The following is a 19,456-nucleotide window of genomic DNA, read 5'->3' as shown; positions in this document are numbered from 1 at the left end:
GAGTGTTCTGGGAGAAGTCAACTTAGTCACATCGACTGCAGTGTGGGTAGCTGAAGAACAGGTGTCCAAGACCGGATCAGACTGAAAGCAAAACTTTGATACCAATAAAGAAAATCGCAGATGTGCTGCTGACCAATAGCAACTTGTTTCCGTTTGGTGTGAGTGAGAATATAAATAGCAGAGGATGGTTTCGATCCATCGACCTCTGGGTTATGGGCCCAGCACGCTTCCGCTGCGCCACTCTGCTCGTGGTTGACGCTCTTCGGCGTCGGTCTTGAGGCAAAGTTTGAAGAAATCAGTAACAACGTGAACAACGTTCCCAAAGAGGTGAAACTTTCTTCCCGAACTTCATTCTATGAAGGTGATTCCAGTCACTCCCACTTTCCCATCAGAACAACGTCACAGAAGAAATCACATCACCTACACAGAACAACCACTGAGCACGAAGGTAAATTAACTGAAATATGCTGACCAGAATCAGTGTGCTAAAAAGTGTGTTCTTGTTGAAAGAAAAAATGAGGAAGTGAATAGTTGTGTGGCTACCGCAGGGCAGTAATGTTGTGTCTCCTGGTTTAAGGAGCAGAGTGCCGCAGCGGAAGCGTGCTGGGTTATTAGCCTGAGGTCGAGGATTCGAGGCTGTTCTCTGCTATTTACATTCTCCCTCACACCAAAAGTAAACATAACACACGTTCCTGTTTGCTTTGAAGCAAATACCTATCAGAATGTTTCTTGCAGTCTCATCCCGACATTAGTCCCATGAATGAAGAAGACATAAGAACATAAGAACTAGGAACAGAAGTAGGCCATCTGGCCCCTCGAGCCGGCTCCGCCATTTAATGAGATCATGGCTGATCTTTGTGGACTCAGCTCCACTCTCCGGCCCGTTCACCATATCCCCGAATCCCTTTATTCTTTAGAAAGGCATTAATCTTTTTCTTAAAAACGTTTAAAGAAGGAGCCTCAACTGCTTCACTGGGCAAGGAATTCCAGAGATTCACAACCCTTTGGGTGAAGAAGTTCCTCCTACACTCCGTCCTAAATCTACCTCCCCTTATTTTGAGGCTATGCCCCCTGATTCTGCTTTCCCCGACCAGTGGAAACAACCTGCCCGCATCTATCCTATCTATTCCCTTCATAATTTTATATGTCTCAATAAGATCCCCCCCCCCCCCGCATCCTTCTAAACTCCAATGAGTACAGTCCCAGTCTGCTCAACCTCGCATCATAATCTAATCGCCTCAACTCTGGGATCAACCTAGTGAATCTCCTCTGCAGTCCCTCCAGTGCCAATATGTCCTTTCTCAGGTAAGGAGACCAAAACTGAACACAATACTCCAGATGCGGCCTCACCAACACCCTATACAATTGCAGCATAAACTCACTAGTCTTGAACTCCATCTCTCTAGCAATGAAAGACAAAACTCGATTAGCCTTCTTAATCACCTGTTGCACCTGCACACCAACTTTTTGCGACTCGTGCACCAGCACACCCAGGTCCCTCTGCACAGCAGCATGTTTTAACATCTTACCGTTTAAATAATAATCCATTCTGCTGTTATTCCTCCCAAAATGGATAGCCTCAGACTTGGCAACATTGAACTCCATCTGCCAGACCCTATCCCATTCACCTAACGTATCCAAATCCTTCTACAGACTTCCGGTATCCTCTGCACTTTTTGCTTTACCACTCATCTTAGTGTCGTCTGCAGATTTTGACACATTGCACTTGGTCCCCAACTCCAAATAGTCTATGTAAATTGTGAATAACTGCGGGCCCAACGCTGATCCTTGAGGGACCCCACTAGTTACAGGTTGCCAACCAGAGAAACACCCCTTTGATCCCCACTCTCTGCTTTCTGTTAGTTAACCAATCCTCGACCCATGCTACCACTTTACCCTCAATGCCATGCATCTTTAGTTTATGCAGCAACCTTTTGTGCGGCACCTTGTCAAAAGCTTTCTGGAAATCCAGATATACCACATCCATTGGCTCCCCGTTATCTACTGCACTGGTAACGTCCTCAAAAAATTCTACCAAATTAGTCAGACACGAACTATCCTTTGCGAACCCATGCTGCGTCTGCCCAATGGGACAATTTCCCTCCAGGTGCCCCGCTATTTCATCCTTAATGATAGATTCCACCATTTTCCCTACAACCGAAGTTAAGCTTACCGGCCTATAATTACCCGCTTCCTGCCGACCTCCTTTTTTAACCAGTGGTGTCACGTTTGCTACTTTCCAATCCTCTGGGACCACCCCAGAGTCTAGTGAATTTTGGTAAATTAGCACTAGTGCGTTTACAATTTCCCTAGCCATCGCTTTTAACACTCTGGGATGCAGCCCATCAGGGCCAGGAGACTTGTCCACCTTTAGCCCCATTTGCTTGCCCAATACTGCCTCCTTAGTGATTACAATCATCTCAAAGGTCCTCACCAATCATATCTTTATTTCCATCAGTCACTGGCATGTTATTTGTGTCCTCCACTGTGAGGATTGACCCAAAAAACCTGTTCAGCTCCTCAGCCATTTCCCCGTCTCCTATTAGTAAATCTCCCTTCTCGTCTTCCAAAGGACCAATATTTACCTTAGCCACTCTTTTTTGTCTTATATATTTGTAGAAGCTGTTACTATCTGCTTTTATGTTCTGAGCCAGTTTACTTTCATAGTCTACCTTACTCTTCTTTATGCCTTTTTTTAGTAGTTTTCTGTTGTCCCCTAAAGACTTCCCAGTCCTCTAGTCTCCCACTAATTTTTGACACTTTGTATGTTTTTCCTTCAATTTGATACTCTCCCTCACCTCCTTAGATATCCACGGTCGATTTTTCCCCTTTCTACCGTCTTTCTTTTTTGTCGGTATGAACCTTTTCGAAACACTGTGAAAGATCGCTCGGAAGGTTCTCCACTGTTCCTCAACTGCTTCACCATGAAGTCTTTGCTCCCAGTCTACCTTAGCTAGTTCTTCTCTCATCCCATTGTAATCGCCTTTGTTTAAGCACAAAACACTAGTGTTTGATTTTACCTTGTCATCCTCCAACTGTATTTTAATTTCCACCATATTCTGGTCGCTCCTTCCAAGAGGATCCCGAACTATGAGATCATTAATCAATCCTGCCTCATTACACAGGACCAGATCTAGGACCGCTTGTTCCCTTGTAGGTTCTATTACATACTGTTCCAGGAAATTATCCCGGGCACATTCTATAAACTCCTCCTCAAGGCTGCCTTTACCAACCTGGTTAAACCAATCGATATGCAGATTAAAATCTCCCATGATAACCGCTGTACCATTTCTACATGCATCTGTTATTTCTTTGCTTATTGCCTTCCCTACCATCCTGTTACTATTTGGTGGCCTATAGACTACTCCTATCAGTGCCCTTTTCGCCTTACTATTCCTGATTTCCACCCAAATTGATTCAACCTTGTCCTCCATAGCACCAATATCATCTCTTACTATTGCCCGGACGCCATCCTTAAACAACAACGCTACACCACCGCCCTTACCGTCCATTCTATCCTTTCGTATAGTCTGAATCCCTTGAATATTTAACTCCCAGTCGTCACCATCTTTTAACCATGTTTCAGGAAAGGCCACTAAATCATAGTCATTCACGATGATTGGCGCCATCAACTCATTTACCTTATTTCGTATACTCCGAGCATTCAGGTAAAGTACACTTATGCTGTTTCTTACGTCTTTGTTCTGAATCCTAACACCTTGATCAGTAACTTTTCGCAATTTATTTTTCCTCTTACCATTTCTCCCATGTTTCCTTGTCTTTGAACCCATATCTCTACATAATAACCTGTCACGTAACCTGCTGCCTTAATCTCCATTAACCATCATACTGTCCAGAGCTTTACATTTCCCTTCCCCCCAACTTGCTAGTTGAAAGTCCTTGTGACCAACCTATTTATCCTATTCGCTAGAACACTGGTCCCAGAATGGTTCAGGTGAAGTCCGTCCCAACTTTACAGGTCCCTCCTGCCCTATTACTGATGCCAATGCCCCATGAAATGGAATCCCTCTTTACCGCACCACTCCTTCAGTGCGGGAAACTTCTCTAATTTTCTCAACCCTATGCCAATTGGCACGTGGCTCGGGTAGTAATCCAGAGATTATAACCCTGGAAGACCTGTTCTTTAATTTAGTCCCTCGTGTTTGATAATCCCCAAACAGGTGCTCTTTCCTAGTCTTACCTACGTTGTTAGTCCCCACGTGGACCACAACAACTGGATCCTCCCCCTCTCCAAAATCATTTCAAGCCGATCAGAGATGTCCCTCACCCTGGCATCGGGCAGGCAACATACCATATGGGACTCTCGATCTGGCTTACAAAGGATGACATCAATCCCCCTAATTATAGAATCCCCTACAACTACCACTTGTCTTTTTGCTCGCCACTCTTGAATGGCTTCCTGTACCACGGTGTAGTGGTCAGTCAACGCATCCTCCCTACAGCCCTCTTCCTCATCCACACAGGGAGTAAGTACCTCCTGCCTGTTGGACAAGGTCAAGGGCAGAGGCTCCTCAACTCCTAAACTCAGGATCCTCCTACATGACTCCCTTGCAGTCACACCACTCTGTCCCTGTCCACTGTCCGAATTAACAGTACTTATTCTACCGGGTGTGACTGCCTCCTGAAACAAAGCGTCCAGCATGAAACATTGCAACATTGTAAAGCTCACACAGAGGGAACCACGGAGAAAATGTTTTGAAGTCTCAGCAGGTCTGAAAGCATCTGCAGGGAGAGAAAAGAGCTAACGTTTCGAGTCCACGTGACAATTTGTCAAAGCTGCACGGGAAACGTTATCCAGTAGTACCCCATAGAGGGGCAATATCGGTATATAACGATATCCAGTAATACCTCACAGTGGGGCAATAAGAAAATAAAGCTTATCGAGCAATAAATCACAATAGAAACCGAGTTCCCAGCTTCCCCTCTCGGACGCATGTGAACAATCCAACCAGCCACACTATTTATAAGTTGAGAAGACGAATTTTACCCGGGGTCCTGAGATCAATATGAATTCCTCAGCCAGAGTCACTGAAGCAGGTTATCGAGTCATTAACTGGGCTTTTGCCTGTGGGGTCTTGCTGTGCATATCTAAGCAGCAATCTCATGACCTCAGGCCAACGCTTTTCCAATGAAATTCCTGAGGTTGAAAATCTTGCTGGAGAAATTAAATCTCGTGGAGGAAAAGTCAATATCAGGAGTGGGATTCTAACCCACGTCTCCAAAAGCGACTGCGAGCTCAACGCAGCATTCTAGACCGCCTGGTCATCCTGATGCGTCGTCGTCAAAACTAAACCGCCAAAACCGTGCACAAATCGACTTAAATTCAATCTTCATCGTCGTTTCATTTCAAACAAGACATACGTTTCCTCCTTTTGAACCCCAGCCAGAGTACTGTATCTGAGTGCCATCCTTCCCCAAGCCGCTGGGGGTTAAGCAGCTTCTCATTGCTGCATTGATCAGTTGCTCCGATCAACAAGGACCGAATTCCGGCTCTATCCGTTCCTCACACGAAGGCACTGAGAGTCTATGATCGGAGCGACGTGAAGTATCCAACTGGAGAGTTGCATCCTGACGACTGGAATTTCTCTCCACAGCTGCTTCCGGTGCTGCTTGCACAGACAAGTCGCCGAGAGAAATCCTCCAGTGTCCAAACAGGTGAACGTTCATCCAGTAGAGGGAGAAGAGTTCTGGGAGAAGTCAACTTAGTCACCTCGCTGCACTGTGGGTCGCTGAAGAACAGGAATCAAGGAGCGGATCAGACTGAAAGCAAAACTTTGATACGAATAAACAAAAAGGCAGATGTGTTGCTGACAAATCGCGACTTGTTTGCTTTTGGTGTGAATTAGAAAATAAATAGCAGAGAATGGTTTCGATCCATTGACCTCTGGGTTATGGGCCCAGCACGCTGCCGCTGCGCCACTCTGCTCGTGGTTGATTCTCTGCGGGGTCGGACTTGAGGTAAAGTTTGAAGAAATCAGTAACAACGTGATCAATGTTCCCAGAGCGGTGAATCTGTCGCGCCGAACGTCATTCTATGAAGGTGATTGCAGTCATTCCCCACTTTCCCATCAGAACAACGTCACAGAAGAAATTACGTCACCTTCACAGAACAACCATTCAGCACGAAACTGAATTATCTGAACTGTGCTGACCAGAATCAGTGAGCTCAAACGTGTATTCTTGTTTAAAGAAAAAATGAGGAAGTGAATAGTTGTGTGGCTGCCGCAGGGCAGTAATGACGTACCTCCTGGTTTAAGGAGCAGAGTGCGGTAGGGAAACCGTGCTGGGCCATTACCCTGAGGACGAGGAATCGAGGCTGTTCTCTTCTATTCACATTCTCCCTCGCACCAAAAGTAAACATAACACACGTTCCTGTTTGCTTTGCAGCAAATACCTATCAGAAATTTCTTGCAGTCTCATCCCGACATTAGTCCCAAGAATGAAGGAGACAGCATGACACATTACAACATTGTAAAGCTCACACATAGGGAACCACAGAGAAAATGCTTTAAAGTCTCAGCAGGCCTGGCAGCATCTGGAGGGAGAGAAATGAGCTGACGTTTCTAGTCCACGTGACAATTTGTCAAAGCTGCACGGGAAACGTTATCCAGTAGTACTCCACAGAGGGGCAATATTGATATATAACGATATCCAGTAATACCTCACAGTGAGGCAATAAGGAAATAAGGTTTATCGAGCAATAAATCACAATAGAAACCGAGTTCCCAACTTCCCCTCTCGGACGCATGTGAACAATCCAACCAGCCACACTATTTATAAGTTGAGAAGACGAATTTTACACGGGGTCCTGGGATCAATATGAATTCCTAAACCAGAGTCACTGAAGCAGATTATCGAGTCATTAACTGGGCTTTTGCCTGTGGGGTCTTGCTGTGCGTATTTAAGCAGCAATCCCATGACCTCAGGCCAACGCTTGTCCAATGATCTTCCTGAGGTTGAAAATCTGTCTGGAGAAATTAAATCTCGTGGAGGAAAAGTGAATATCAGGAGAGAGATTCTAACCCACGTCTCCAAAAGAGACAGCGAGCTGAACGCAGCATCTTAGACCGCCTGGCCATCCTGATGCGTCGTCGTCAAAACTAAGCTCCGTGCACAAATCGACTTAAATTCAATCTCCATCGTCGTTTCATTTCAAACAAGACATGCGTTTCCTCCTTTTGAACCCCAGCCAGAGTCCTGTATCCGAGTGCTCCAAATATGGCCTTACCAAAGTTTTGTACAGCTGCATCATCACCACACGGCTCTTAAATGCAACCCCTCTGTTAATGAACGCTAGCACACCATTGGCCTTCTCCACAGCTCTATCCACTTGAGTGGCAACTTTCAAACATCTATGAACATAGCCCCCAAGATCTCTCTGCTCCTCCACATTGCCAAGAACACTACCGTTAATCCATTATTCCGCATTCATATTTGTCCTTCCAAAATGGACAACCTCACACTTTTCAGGATTAAACTCCATCTGCCACTTCTCAGCCCAGCTCTGCATCCTATCTATGTCTATTTGCAACCGACAATAGCCCTCCTCACTATCCACAGCTCCACCAATCTTCGTATCGTCTGCAAATTTACTGACCCACCCTTCAATTCCCTCATCCAAGTCATTATTGAAAATCACAAACAGCAGAGGACCCAGAACTGATCCCTGCGGTACGCCACTGGTAACTGGGATCCAGGCTGAATATTTGCTATCCTTCACCACTCTCTGACTTCTATCGGTTAGCCAGTTCGTTATCTAACAGGCCAAATGTCCCACTATCCCATGCCTCCTTACTTTCTGCATAAGCCTACCATGGGGATCATTATCAAATGCCTTAGTAAAATCCATGTACACTACATCCACTTCTTTACCTTCATCCACATGCTTCATCACCTCCTCAAAGAATTCAATAAGACTTGTTAGGCAAGACCTACCTCTCACAAATCCATGCTGATTATCCCTAATCAAGCAATGTCTTTCTAGATACTCAGAAATCCTATCGCTCAGTGCCCTTTCCATTACTTTGCCTACCACCGAAGTAAGACTAACTGGACTGTAATTTCCAGGGTTATCCCTATTCCCTTTTTTGAACAGGAGAACGACATTCGCCACTCCCCAATCCCCTGGTACCACCCCTGCTGACAGTAAGGACGAAAAGATCATTGCCGACGGCTCTGCAATTTCATCTCTTGCTTCCCATAGAATCCTTGGATATATCCCGTCAGGCCCGGGGGACTTGTCTATCCTCAAGTTTTTCAAAATGCCCAACACATCTTCCTTCCTAACAAGTATTTCCTCGAGCTTACCAATCTGTTTCACACTGTCCTCTCCAACAATATCGCCCCTCTCATTTGTAAATACTGAAGAAAAGAACTCGTTCAAGACCTCTCCTATCTCTTCAGACTCAATACACAATCTCCCGCTACTGTCTTTGATCGGACCTACCCTCGCTCTAGTCATTCTCATATTTCTCACATATGTGTAAAAGGCCTTGGGATTTACCTGGATCCTACCCGCCAAAGATTTTCCTTGCCCTCTCTTAGCTCTCCGAATCCCTTTCTTCAGTTCCCTCCTGGTTATCTTGTATCCCTCCAGCGCCCTGACTGAAACTTGTTTCCTCATCCTTACAGATGTCTCCTTCTTCCTCTTAACAAGACATTCAACCTCTCTTGTCAACCATGGTTCCCTCACTCGACCATCTCTTCCCTGCCTGACAGGGACATACATATCAAGGACACGTAGTACCTATTCCTTGAACAAGTTTCACATTTCACTTGTGTCCTTCCCTGCCAGCCTATGTTCCCAACTTATGCACTTCAATGCTTGCCTGACAACATCGTATTTACCCTTCCCCCAATTGTAAACCTTGCCCTGTTGCACGCACCTATCCCTCTCCATTACTAAAGTGAAAGTCACAGAATTGTGGTCACTATCTCCAAAATGCTCCCCCACTAACAAATCTATCGCTTGCCTTGGTTCATTACCAAGTACCAAATCCAATATGGCCTCCCCACTGGTCGGACAATCTACATACTGTGTTGGAAAAGCTTCCTGGACACACTGCACAAACACCACCCCATCCAAACTATTTGATTACTCCTGGACAAAGACGAGAGTGGTCCTAAAGAAAGAGTGCTAAATTGGGGAAAGGCCACGTATACTGCGAGAGGACACCTCAGAGGGCAGTGAGGCTATATGGGTAGAGATCAGGAATAAGAAGGGTGCAGTCACAATGTTGGGGGTATACTACAGGCCTCCCAACAGCCAGCGGGAGATAGAGGAGCAGATAGGTAGACAGATTTTGGAAAAGAGTAAAAATGGTGATGGGAGACTTCAACTTCCCCAATATTGACTGGGACTCACTTAGCGCCAGGGGCTTAGACGGGGCGGAGTTTGTAAGGAGCATCCAGGAGGGCTTCTTAAAACAATATGTAAACAGTCCAACTAGGGAAGGGGCAGTACTGAACCTGGTATTGGGGAATGAGCCCGGCCAGGTGGTAGATGTTTCAGTAGGGGAGCATTTCGGTAACAGTGACCACAATTCAGTCCGTTTTAAAGTACTGGTGGACAAGGATAAGAGTGGTCCGAGGATGAATGTGGTAAATTGGGGGAAGGCTAATTATGACAATATTAGGCGGGAACTGAAGAACATAGATTGGGGGCGGATGTTTGAGGGCAAATCAACATCTGACATGTGGGAGGCTTTCAAGTGTCAGTTGAAAGGAATACAGGACAGGCATGTTCCTGTGAGGAAGAAAGATAAATACGGCAATTTTCGGGAACCTTGGATGACGAGTGATATTGTAGGCCTCGTCAAAAAGAAAAAGGAGGCATTTGTCAGGGCTAAAAGGCTGGGAACAGACGAAGCCTGTGTGGCATATAAGGAAAGTAGGAAGGAACTTAAGCAAGGAGTCAGGAGGGCTAGAAGGGGTCATGAAAAGTCATTGGCAAATAGGGTTAAGGAAAATCCCAAGGCTTTTTACACGTACATAAACAGCAAGAGGGTAGCCAGGGAAAGGGTTGGCCCACTGAAGGATAGGCAAGGGAATCTATGTGTGGAGCCAGAGGAAATGGGCGAGGTACTAAATGAATACTTTGCCACAGTATTCACCAAAGAGAAGGAATTGGTAGATGTTGAGTCTGGAGAAGGGGGTGTAGATAGCCTGGGTCACATTGTCATCCAAAAAGACGAGGTGTTGGGTGTCTTAAAAAATATTAAGGTAGATAAGTCCCCAGGGCCTGATGGGATCTACCCCAGAATACTGAAGGAGGCTGGAGAGGAAATTGCTGAGGCCTTGACAGAAATCTTTGGATCCTCGCTGTCTTCAGGGGATGTCCCGGAGGACTGGAGAATAGCCAATGTTGTTCCTCTGTTTAAGAAGGGTAGCAAGGATAATCTCGGGAACTACAGACCGGTGAGCCTTACTTCAGTGGTAGGGAAATTACTGGAGAGAATTCTTCGAGACAGGATCTACTCCCATTTGGAAGCAAATGGACATATTAGTGAGAGGCAGCACGGTTTTGTGAAGGGGAGGTCGTGTCTCACTAACTTGATAGAGTTTTTCGAGGAGGTCACTAAGATGATTGATGCAGGTAGGGCAGTAGATGTTGTCTATATGGACTTCAGTAAGGCCTTTGACAAGGTCCCTCATGGTAGACTAGTACAAAAGGTGAAGTCACACGGGATCAGGGGTGAACTGGCAAGGTGGATACAGAACTGGCTAGGCCAGAGAAGGCAGAGGGTAGCAATTGAGGGATGCTTTTCTAATTGGAGGGCTGTGACCAGTGGTGTTCCACAGGGATCAGTTCTGGGACCTTTGCTCTTTGTAGTATATATAAATGATTTGGAGGAAAATGTAACTGGTCTGATTAGTAAGTTTGCAGACGACACAAAGGTTGGTGGAATTGCGGATAGCGATGAGGACTGTCTGAGGATACAGCAGGATTTAGATTGTCTGGAGACTTGGGCGGAGAGATGGCAGATGGAGTTTAATCCGGACAAATGTGAGGTAATGCATTTTGGAAGGGCTAATGCAGGTAGGGAATATACAGTGAATGGTAGAACCCTCAAGAGTATTGAAAGTCAAAGAGATCTAGTAGTACAGGTCCACAGGTCATTGAAAGGGGCAACACAGGTGGAGAAGGTAGTCAAGAAGGCATACGGCATGCTTGCCTTCATTGGCCGGGGCATTGAGTATAAGAATTGGCAAGTCATGTTGCAGCTGTATAGAACCTTAGTTAGGCCACACTTGGAGTATAGTGTTCAATTCTGGTCGCCACACTACCAGAAGGATGTGGAGGCTTTAGAGAGGGTGCAGAAGAGATTTACCAGAATGTTGCCTGGTATTGAGGGCATAAGCTATGAGGAGTGATTGAATAAACTCGGTTTGTTCTCACTGGAACGAAGGAGGTTCAGGGGCGACCTGATAGAGGTATACAAAATTATGAGGGGCATAGACAGAGTGGATAGTCAGAGGCTTTTCCCCAGGGTAGAGGGGTCAATTACTAGGGGGCATAGGTTTAAGGTGAGAGGGGCAAGGTTTAGAGTAGATGTACGAGGCAAGTTTTTTACGCAGAGGGTAGTGGGTGCCTGGAACTCACTACCGGAGGAGGTAGTGGAAGCAGGGACGATAGGGACATTTAAGGGGCATCTTGACAAATATATGAATAGGATGGGAATAGAAGGATACGGACCCAGGAAGTGTAGAAGATTGTAGTTTAGTCGGGCAGGATGGTCGGCACGGGCTTGGAGGGCCGAAGGGCCTGTTCCTGTGCTGTACATTTCTTTGTTCTTTGTTCTTTGTATAACAAAATTCGGAAGGAACTAGGGAATGTGGATTGGGAGCAGCTCTTTCAGGGTAAATCCACATTTGAAATGGGGGAGTATTTTAAGGAAAGGTTGATTCGAGTGCAGGACAGACATGTCCCTGTGAAATTGAGGGATCGAAATGGCAAGATTAGGGAACCATGGATGACGGGTGGAATTGTGAGTCTTGCGAAGATGAAAAAGGAAGCATACATAAGATCTAGGCGACTTAAATCTGATGAAGCTTTGGAGGAATATCGGGAAAGTAGGACACATCTCAAACGCGCAATAAAGAGTTCTAAAAGGGGTCATGACATATCTTTGGCTAACAGGGTTAAGGAAAATCCCAAAGCCTTTTATTCGTAGAAAGGAGCAAGAGGGTAACTAGAGAATGGATTGGCCCACTCAAAGACAAAAGAAGGAATTTATGCGTGGAGTCAGAGGAAATGGGTGAGATTCTTAATGAGTACTTTGCATCGGTATTCACCAAAGAGAGAGACATGACGGATGTTGAGGCTAAGGATGGATGTTTAAATATTCTAGGTCAAGTCGGCATAAGGAAGGGGGAAGTTTGGGTATTCTAAAAGGCATTAAGGTGGACAAGTCCCCAGGTCCGGATGGGATCTATCCCAGGCTACTGAGGGAAGCAAGGGAAGGAATAGCTGGGGCCTTAACAGATATCGTTGCAGCATCCTTGAGCACTGTTGAGGTCCCGGAGGACTGGAGGTTTGCTAATGTTGTCCTTTTGTTTAAGCAGGGTAGCAGAGATAATCGTGGGAATTATAGACTTGTGAGCTTGACTTCAGTGGTAGGCAAACTGTGGAGAAGATACTGCGTGATAGGATCTATTCACATTTGGAAGAAAATAGACTTATTAGTGATAGGCAGCATGGTTTTGTGCAGGGAAGGTCATAACTTAGAAACCTAATAGAATTCTTTGAGGAAGTGACAACGTTAATTAATGAGGGAAGGGCTGTAGATGTCATATACATGGACTTCAGTAAGGCGTTTGATAAAGTTTCCCATGGCAGGTTGCTGGAAAAAGTGAAGTCGTATGGGGTTCAGGCTGTACTAGCTAGATGGATAAAGAACTGGCTGGGCAACAGGAGACAGAGAGTAGTGGTGGAAGGGAGTGTCTCAAAACGGAGAAAGGTGTCTAGTGGTGTTCCACAGGGATCCGTGCTCGGAGCACTGTTGTTTGTGATATACAGAAATGATCTGGACGAAGGAATAGGTGGTTTGATTAGCAAGTTTGCAAATGATAGTAAGATTGGTGGAGTTGCAGATACCGTGGAGGACTGTCAGAGAATACCGGGAAACATAAATAGATTGGAGAGTTGGGCAGAGAAATGGCAGGTGGAGTTCAATCCAGGCAAATGCGAGGTGATGCATTTTGGAAGATCTAATTCAAGAGCGGACTTTACGGTCAATGGAAGAGTCCTGGGGAAAATTGATGTACAGAGAGATCTGGGCGTTCAGGTCCATTGTACCCTGAAGGTGGCAACGCAGGTCGATAGAGTGGTCAAAAAAGCATACAGCATGCTTGCCTTCATCGGACGGGGTATTGAGTACAAGAGTCGGCAGGTCATGTTACAGTTGTCTAGAACTTTGGTCAGGCCACAGTTGGAATACTGCGTGCAGTTCTGGTCGCCACATTACCAGAAGGATGTGGATGATTTAGAGATGGTGCAGAGGAGGTTCACCAGGATGTTGCCTGGTATGGAGGGTGCTAGCTATGAAGGAAGGTTGAGTAGATTAGGATTGTTTTCATTGGAAAGATGGAGGTTGAAGGGGGACCTGATTGAGGTCTACAAAATTATGAGAGGTATATACAGGGTGGATAGCAACAAGCTTTTTCCAAGAGTGGGGGTGTCAATTACAAGGGGTCACGATTTCAAGGTGAGAGGTGGAAAGTTTAAGGGAGGTGTGCGTGGAAAGTATTTTACGCAGAGGGTGGTGGGTGCCTGGAACGCTTTGCCAGCGGAGCTGGTAGAGGCGGGCACGATAGTGTCATTTAAGATGCATCTAGACAGATATATTAATGGGCGGGGAACAGAGGGAAGTAGATCCTTGGAAAATAGGCGACAGGTTTTGGTGAAGGATCTGGATCGGCGCAGGCTGGGAGGGCCGAACGGCCTGTTCCTTGCTGTAATTTTCTTTGCTCTTTGTTCTTTGTAAAGAGTTTCCACTCAATGTTTGGGAAGTTGAAGTCACCCATGACTACTACCCTGTGATTTCTGCACCTTTCCAAAATCTGTTTCCCAATCTGTTCCTCCACATCTCTGCTAATATTTGGGCCCACAGAAAACTCCCAACAAGGTGACCGCTCCTTTCGTATTTCTGACTTCAACCCATACTACCTCAGTAGGCAGATCCTCCTCGAATTGTCTGTCTGCAGCTGTTATACTCTCTCTAATTAGCAATGCCACCCCCCCCCCCCCCCACCACCTCTTTTACCACCCTCCCTAATCGTATTGAAACATCTATAACCAGGGACCTCCAACAACCATTTCTGCCCCTCTTCTATCCAAGTTTCTGTGATGGCCACCACATCGTAGTCCCACGTACCGATCCATGCCTTAAGTTCACCCACCTTATTCCTGATGCTTCTTGCGTTGAGGTATACACACTTCAACCCATCTCCGTGCCTGCAAGTACTCTCCTTTGTCAGTGTTACCTCCCCCACTGCATCATTACACGCTTTGGCGTTCTGAATATCGGCTACCTTAGTTGCTGGACTACAAATCCGGTTCCCATTCCCCTGCCAAATTAGTTTATACCCTCCCGAAGATTACTAGAAAACCTCCCTCCCAGGATATTGGTGCCCCTCTGGTTCAGATGCAACCCATCCTGCTTGTACAGGTCCCACCTCCCCCAGAATGCACTCCAATTATCCAAATACCTGAAGCCCTCCCTCCTACACCATTCCTGCAGCCACGTGTTCAACTGCACTCTCTCCCTTTTCCGAGACTCGCTATCACGTGGCACCGGCAACAAACCAGAGATGACAACTCTGTCTGTTCTGGCTTTTAACTTCCAGCCTAACTCCGTTTATTACCTCCACACCCTTTTTCCTACCTACCTCGTTGATAGCAATGTGCACCACGACTTCTGGCTGCTCACGCTCCCCTTAAGGATCCTGAAGACACGATACGAGACATCCCTGGCACAGGCACCCGGAAAGCAACATACCTTCTGGGAGTCTCGCTCGCGACCACAGAATCTCCTATCTATTCCCTTAACCATTGAATTTCCTATTACGATTACTTTTCTCTTCTCCCCCTTCCCTTCTGAGCCCCAGACCCAGACTCAGTGCCAGAGAGCTGGCCGCTAAGGCCTTCCCCGGTAGGTCACCCCCCCCCCCCCCCCAACAGCATCCAAAACGGTATACTTGTTTTGAAGAGGAACGTCCACGAGGGATCCCTGCACTGTCTGCCTGTTTGTTTTCTTTCCCCTGACTGTAATCCAGCTACTCTTGTCCTGTACCTTGGGTGTGCTTACCTCCCTGTAACTATTCTCTATAACCCGCTCTGCCTCGCGGATGATCCGAAGTTCATCCAGCTCCAGCTCCAGTTCCCTAACACGGTCTCTGAGGAGCTGAAGTTGGGTGCACTTCCCTCAGGTACAGTCAGCGTGGACACCGTATCCCTCACCACCCACATCCTACAGGATGAGCATGTAACTGCCCTAGCCTCCAAGCCTTCTTATCTTACAGAATATAGCTGCCCTGTGGATCAACTGGACTTCCGGCCTCTGACTCTGCTCCCAGTCAGCTGCACACTCTATAAACTCCTGGTTCCGTTCTCGCTCTTTGCTGAAATGAAATTAAAGGAGCACCTTACTAACTCCTCGTCTAACTCCCTCAGTCACCAAACACTCACTGTAGCAGTCAAATGCACCAAATTCATCATTCAGAGCAAACAAAGTGTGCACTGTAGCTGGATCACTTTTATACTGTGAATCTAGCCTCTGGAGACTGGCCTAATCCAATTAGCTAATTAATAAGCTCCAGCTGCAAGTACCTACAAATAGAACCTTTGTTTAAAGCTTGATGAAAATTCACCTTCTCAACCAAACAGGAACTTTTAAGTTAATTAACTAAATAAAAGAAAGACTAGACTTTAGATCAAAATTAACCCTTATACACCCTCAGTCACGAAACTCTCACTATAGCACGCAAATGCACCAAATTCAGAACTCAGTGAAGAACGCCTCCAGTGGACAAACAGGAGGAACTTCATTCAGTGGAGGCAGCAGAGGAGGATTCTGGAAGAGGTCAACTGAGTCACCTCGACTGTACTGTGGGCAACCGAAGAACAGGTGTCAAGGAGCGGTTAAGCGCCAAACACGTCCCTCCCTACTTTTCCTCAGAACTGCTCCCGCGTTCAGTCAATGGCACCATATCGATCGCACAGATGTTAAAAAGTGCTTTGCAGAGTTCGTCCGGGATTGGAACCCGGGACCTCTGGTATTTTATCGCAGCAGAATTTCCTACGTGAGAATCGCCAAAGCGAGAATCATACCCTTAGACAAACGAGCCACCTTCTGATCAACGTCCCGCTGAAACAATCTTACCATTACTTCCCAACCGAAGCTTATTTTATTAACTCAATGGGCTTCTTAATTCCTGTTGAATTTGGTTTGGCTGTTAAAGTAAAATCGAAAGAAACTCTTTTTTGTCCCTTGCTTTTCTTATCGGGGTCATTGGGTCAATTTGGTTCTTTCTGGTTTGTTGGCCTCCGCTGCGAACAGAACAATAGACATCCGGGACCAATCTTTATAAATAGAAGCGTCGAGCACAAGGGCAATGCCGCTATGGAGATTCTTCATAAAATCCTGAAAGAGAAATATAACATGTTGGATAACTCGGCTGGTCTGGCAACATCTGTGGAGAGAGAAAGTTACAGTTCCGAGTCCAGTATGACACTGCCTCCCATTCTCGGTTTCCCTCTCAGTCAAAGTCTGGTACTGTATGTGAGGGTGGGATTCAGTCTCTATCAGACATTGGTACTGAATGTCAGTGTGGAAATCTTTCTGTATTTATCAATCACAATTCTTGTTTGGGAAACGTGAGATGAATACGTAACATCCGCATGGCTGTAAGAGATAGAGAAAGTCACACAGAAAGAGACTATCAGGATACACACAGTGACACACAGAAAAGGTTCAGTGCAAACCAGCAAGATACTGAGATGGAGAAATTGGGTATTTAGGAAAATGTGTTTTCTGCTGCACACAGAGAGGCCCTGTTTGTAAATGTATATCCTGCTGTGTAACCGTGCTCTCTGATGTGTAACTGAGCTCTCAGCCGTGTAACTGAGCTCTCTGCTGTGTGACTGTTCTCTCTGTCGTGGAACAATGACTCTGCCGGTGACAGAACTGCACTGCACTGCACTAATTGGAGGGCTGTGACCAGTGGTGTTCCACAGGGATCAGTGCTGGGACCTTTGCTCTTTGTAGTATATATAAATGATTTGGAGGAAAATGTTACTGGTCTGTTGAGTAAGTTTGCAGACGACACAAAGGTTGGTGGAATTGCGGATAGCGATGAGGACTGTCAGAGGATACAGCAGGATTTAGATTGTTTGGAGACTTGGGCGGAGAGATTGCAGATGGAGTTTAATCCGGACAAATGTGAGGTAATGCATTTTGGAAGGTCTAATGCAGGTAGGGAATATACAGTGAATGGTAGAACCCTCAAGAGTATTGAAAGTCAAAGAGATCTAGGAGTACAGGTCTACAGGTCATTGAAAGGGGCAACACAGGTGGAGAAGGTAGTCAAGAAGGCATACGGCATGCTTGCCTTCATTGGCCGGGGCATTGAGTATAAGAATTGGCAAGTCATGTTGCAGCTGTATAGAACCTTAGTTAGGCCACACTTGGAGTATAGTGTTCAATTCTGGTCGCCACACTACCAGAAGGATGTGGAGGCTTTAGAGAGGGTGCAGAAGAGATTTACCAGAATGTTGCCTGGTATGGAGGGCATTAGCTATGAGGAGCGGTTGAATAAACTCGGTTTGTTCTCACTGGAACGAAGGTGGTTGAGGGGAGACCTGATAGAGGTCTATGAAATTATGAGGGGCACAGACAGAGTGGATAGTCAGAGGCTTTTCCCCAGGGTAGAGGGGTCAATTACTAGGTTTAAGGTGAGAGGGGCAACGTTTAGAGTAGATGCACGAGGCAAGTTTTTTACGCAGAGAGTAGTGGGTGCCTGGAACTCGCTATTGGAGGAGGTGGTGGAAGCAGGGACGATAGTGACATTTAAGGGGCATCTTGACAAATACATGAATAGGATGGGAATAGAGGGATACGGACCCAGGAAGTGTAGAAGATTGTAGTTTAGTCGGGCAGCATGGTCGGCACAGGCTTGGAGGGCCGGTTCCTGTGCTGTACATTTCTTTGTTCTTTGGTTGTGTCAAATCATTCCCTGTTGTGTAAATGTGTTCCCGGTTGTGGAAATCGATCCGTCTGAAGCAGAACCTTTCTGCGCCATTACGGAGACGAAATTTCAATTCCAGATTTATTCAATCTTGTCACCAAGGGTTAGTTCACACCCCTGGATTCCCAGTCAAGCGACATAATATTATGAAGACAGTTAATTCAGCATGAATATTTGAAGATACTAATATGGAAGCGCCCAACGTGGGGCTGGAACCCACGATCCTGAAATTAAAAGTACCATGCTCTACCGACTGAGCTAGCCGGGATGGTGCTGCCCTATTGATTAAACCTCTTCTTGCAGAGTAGCGGCGGTGCTCATTCGGAGGGTCAGTGTTGACTCGTTGGGTCGAATGGCCTCATTCTGCGCTGGAGATTTTACGATTGGATGATACAAGGAGGTTGATGCGGTGGAGTCCTTCTGCCATACTGCCCACTCCTGACACCATGCAAAAATGCTGGTCTCTCAATGACTGGCGACCAAGGTCGTGTAATAAAAAATAATTAAATTAATAATTGAGCAGCCCCTCCTGGATTGTGCTCTGGCCGCGATCCGGGGAGAACTGCTCGAATCCAGACACGTGATCATGTTAGTTGCGTCATCAGGTCATCACGTGACTATTCGGCCTGCACAGGTCTCCTTCTGTGCCGTAATTTCTAGATTCCATCATTTTAATTTTCTCCCAGACTGGGAAGTGTGGTCCTGTTCCATTTGAATTTCTAATATATTTCCAATGTAACTGATGTTGTTACACAAACTATTTAATCAGTGGAATTGTGCGTTTAGGGAGTTGAGATTTTCGAGTCTCTCAAGGCTTCTCTCCAAATCCAATGGCCATTTTCCACGAAGTTTCAACCCCACCTCACATAAACACTATTAGAACATAGAAAAATACAGCACAGAACAGGCCCTTCGGCCCACGATGTTGTGCCGAACCTTTTTCCTAGATTAATCATAGATTATCATTGAATTTACAGTGCATAAGGAGGCCATTCGGCCCACCGTGTCTGCACCGGCCGACTATTGGTCGCTCGAATGGAATAACTTCCTGGAGTGATTCCAGGCTGGTTTTAGAATGTATTCCATCGACCAAATAACTAATGAATGACACAATGAACGCAGCTGCGATGGCCGAGTGGTTAAGGCGTTGGACTTGAAATCCAATGGGGTTCGAATCCTGCTCGCAGCG

At 46.1% G+C, this 19,456-nt stretch overlaps 3 non-coding genes across 3 annotated transcripts; 1 reads left to right on the top strand and 2 right to left on the bottom strand.

The window, feature by feature from the left end:
* Positions 1 to 175: 175 nt before the first annotated feature.
* trnam-cau (transfer RNA methionine (anticodon CAU)) lies at positions 176 to 247 on the bottom strand. The gene has a single exon. It is a non-coding gene; the product is annotated as a tRNA-Met (tRNA).
* Positions 248 to 5,875: 5,628 nt separating this feature from the next.
* Positions 5,876 to 5,947, bottom strand: trnam-cau (transfer RNA methionine (anticodon CAU)). The gene has a single exon. It is a non-coding gene; the product is annotated as a tRNA-Met (tRNA).
* Positions 5,948 to 19,388: 13,441 nt separating this feature from the next.
* trnas-uga (transfer RNA serine (anticodon UGA)) lies at positions 19,389 to 19,456 on the top strand. Its single transcript has one exon. It is a non-coding gene; the product is annotated as a tRNA-Ser (tRNA).

The sequence above is a fragment of the Scyliorhinus torazame genome, chromosome 24 (genome assembly GCF_047496885.1).
Source record: "Scyliorhinus torazame isolate Kashiwa2021f chromosome 24, sScyTor2.1, whole genome shotgun sequence".
Taxonomy (NCBI): Eukaryota; Metazoa; Chordata; class Chondrichthyes; order Carcharhiniformes; family Scyliorhinidae; genus Scyliorhinus; species Scyliorhinus torazame.
Note: the sequence above shows the minus strand (reverse complement) of the source record. Positions and strands in the feature narration are given on the sequence as shown.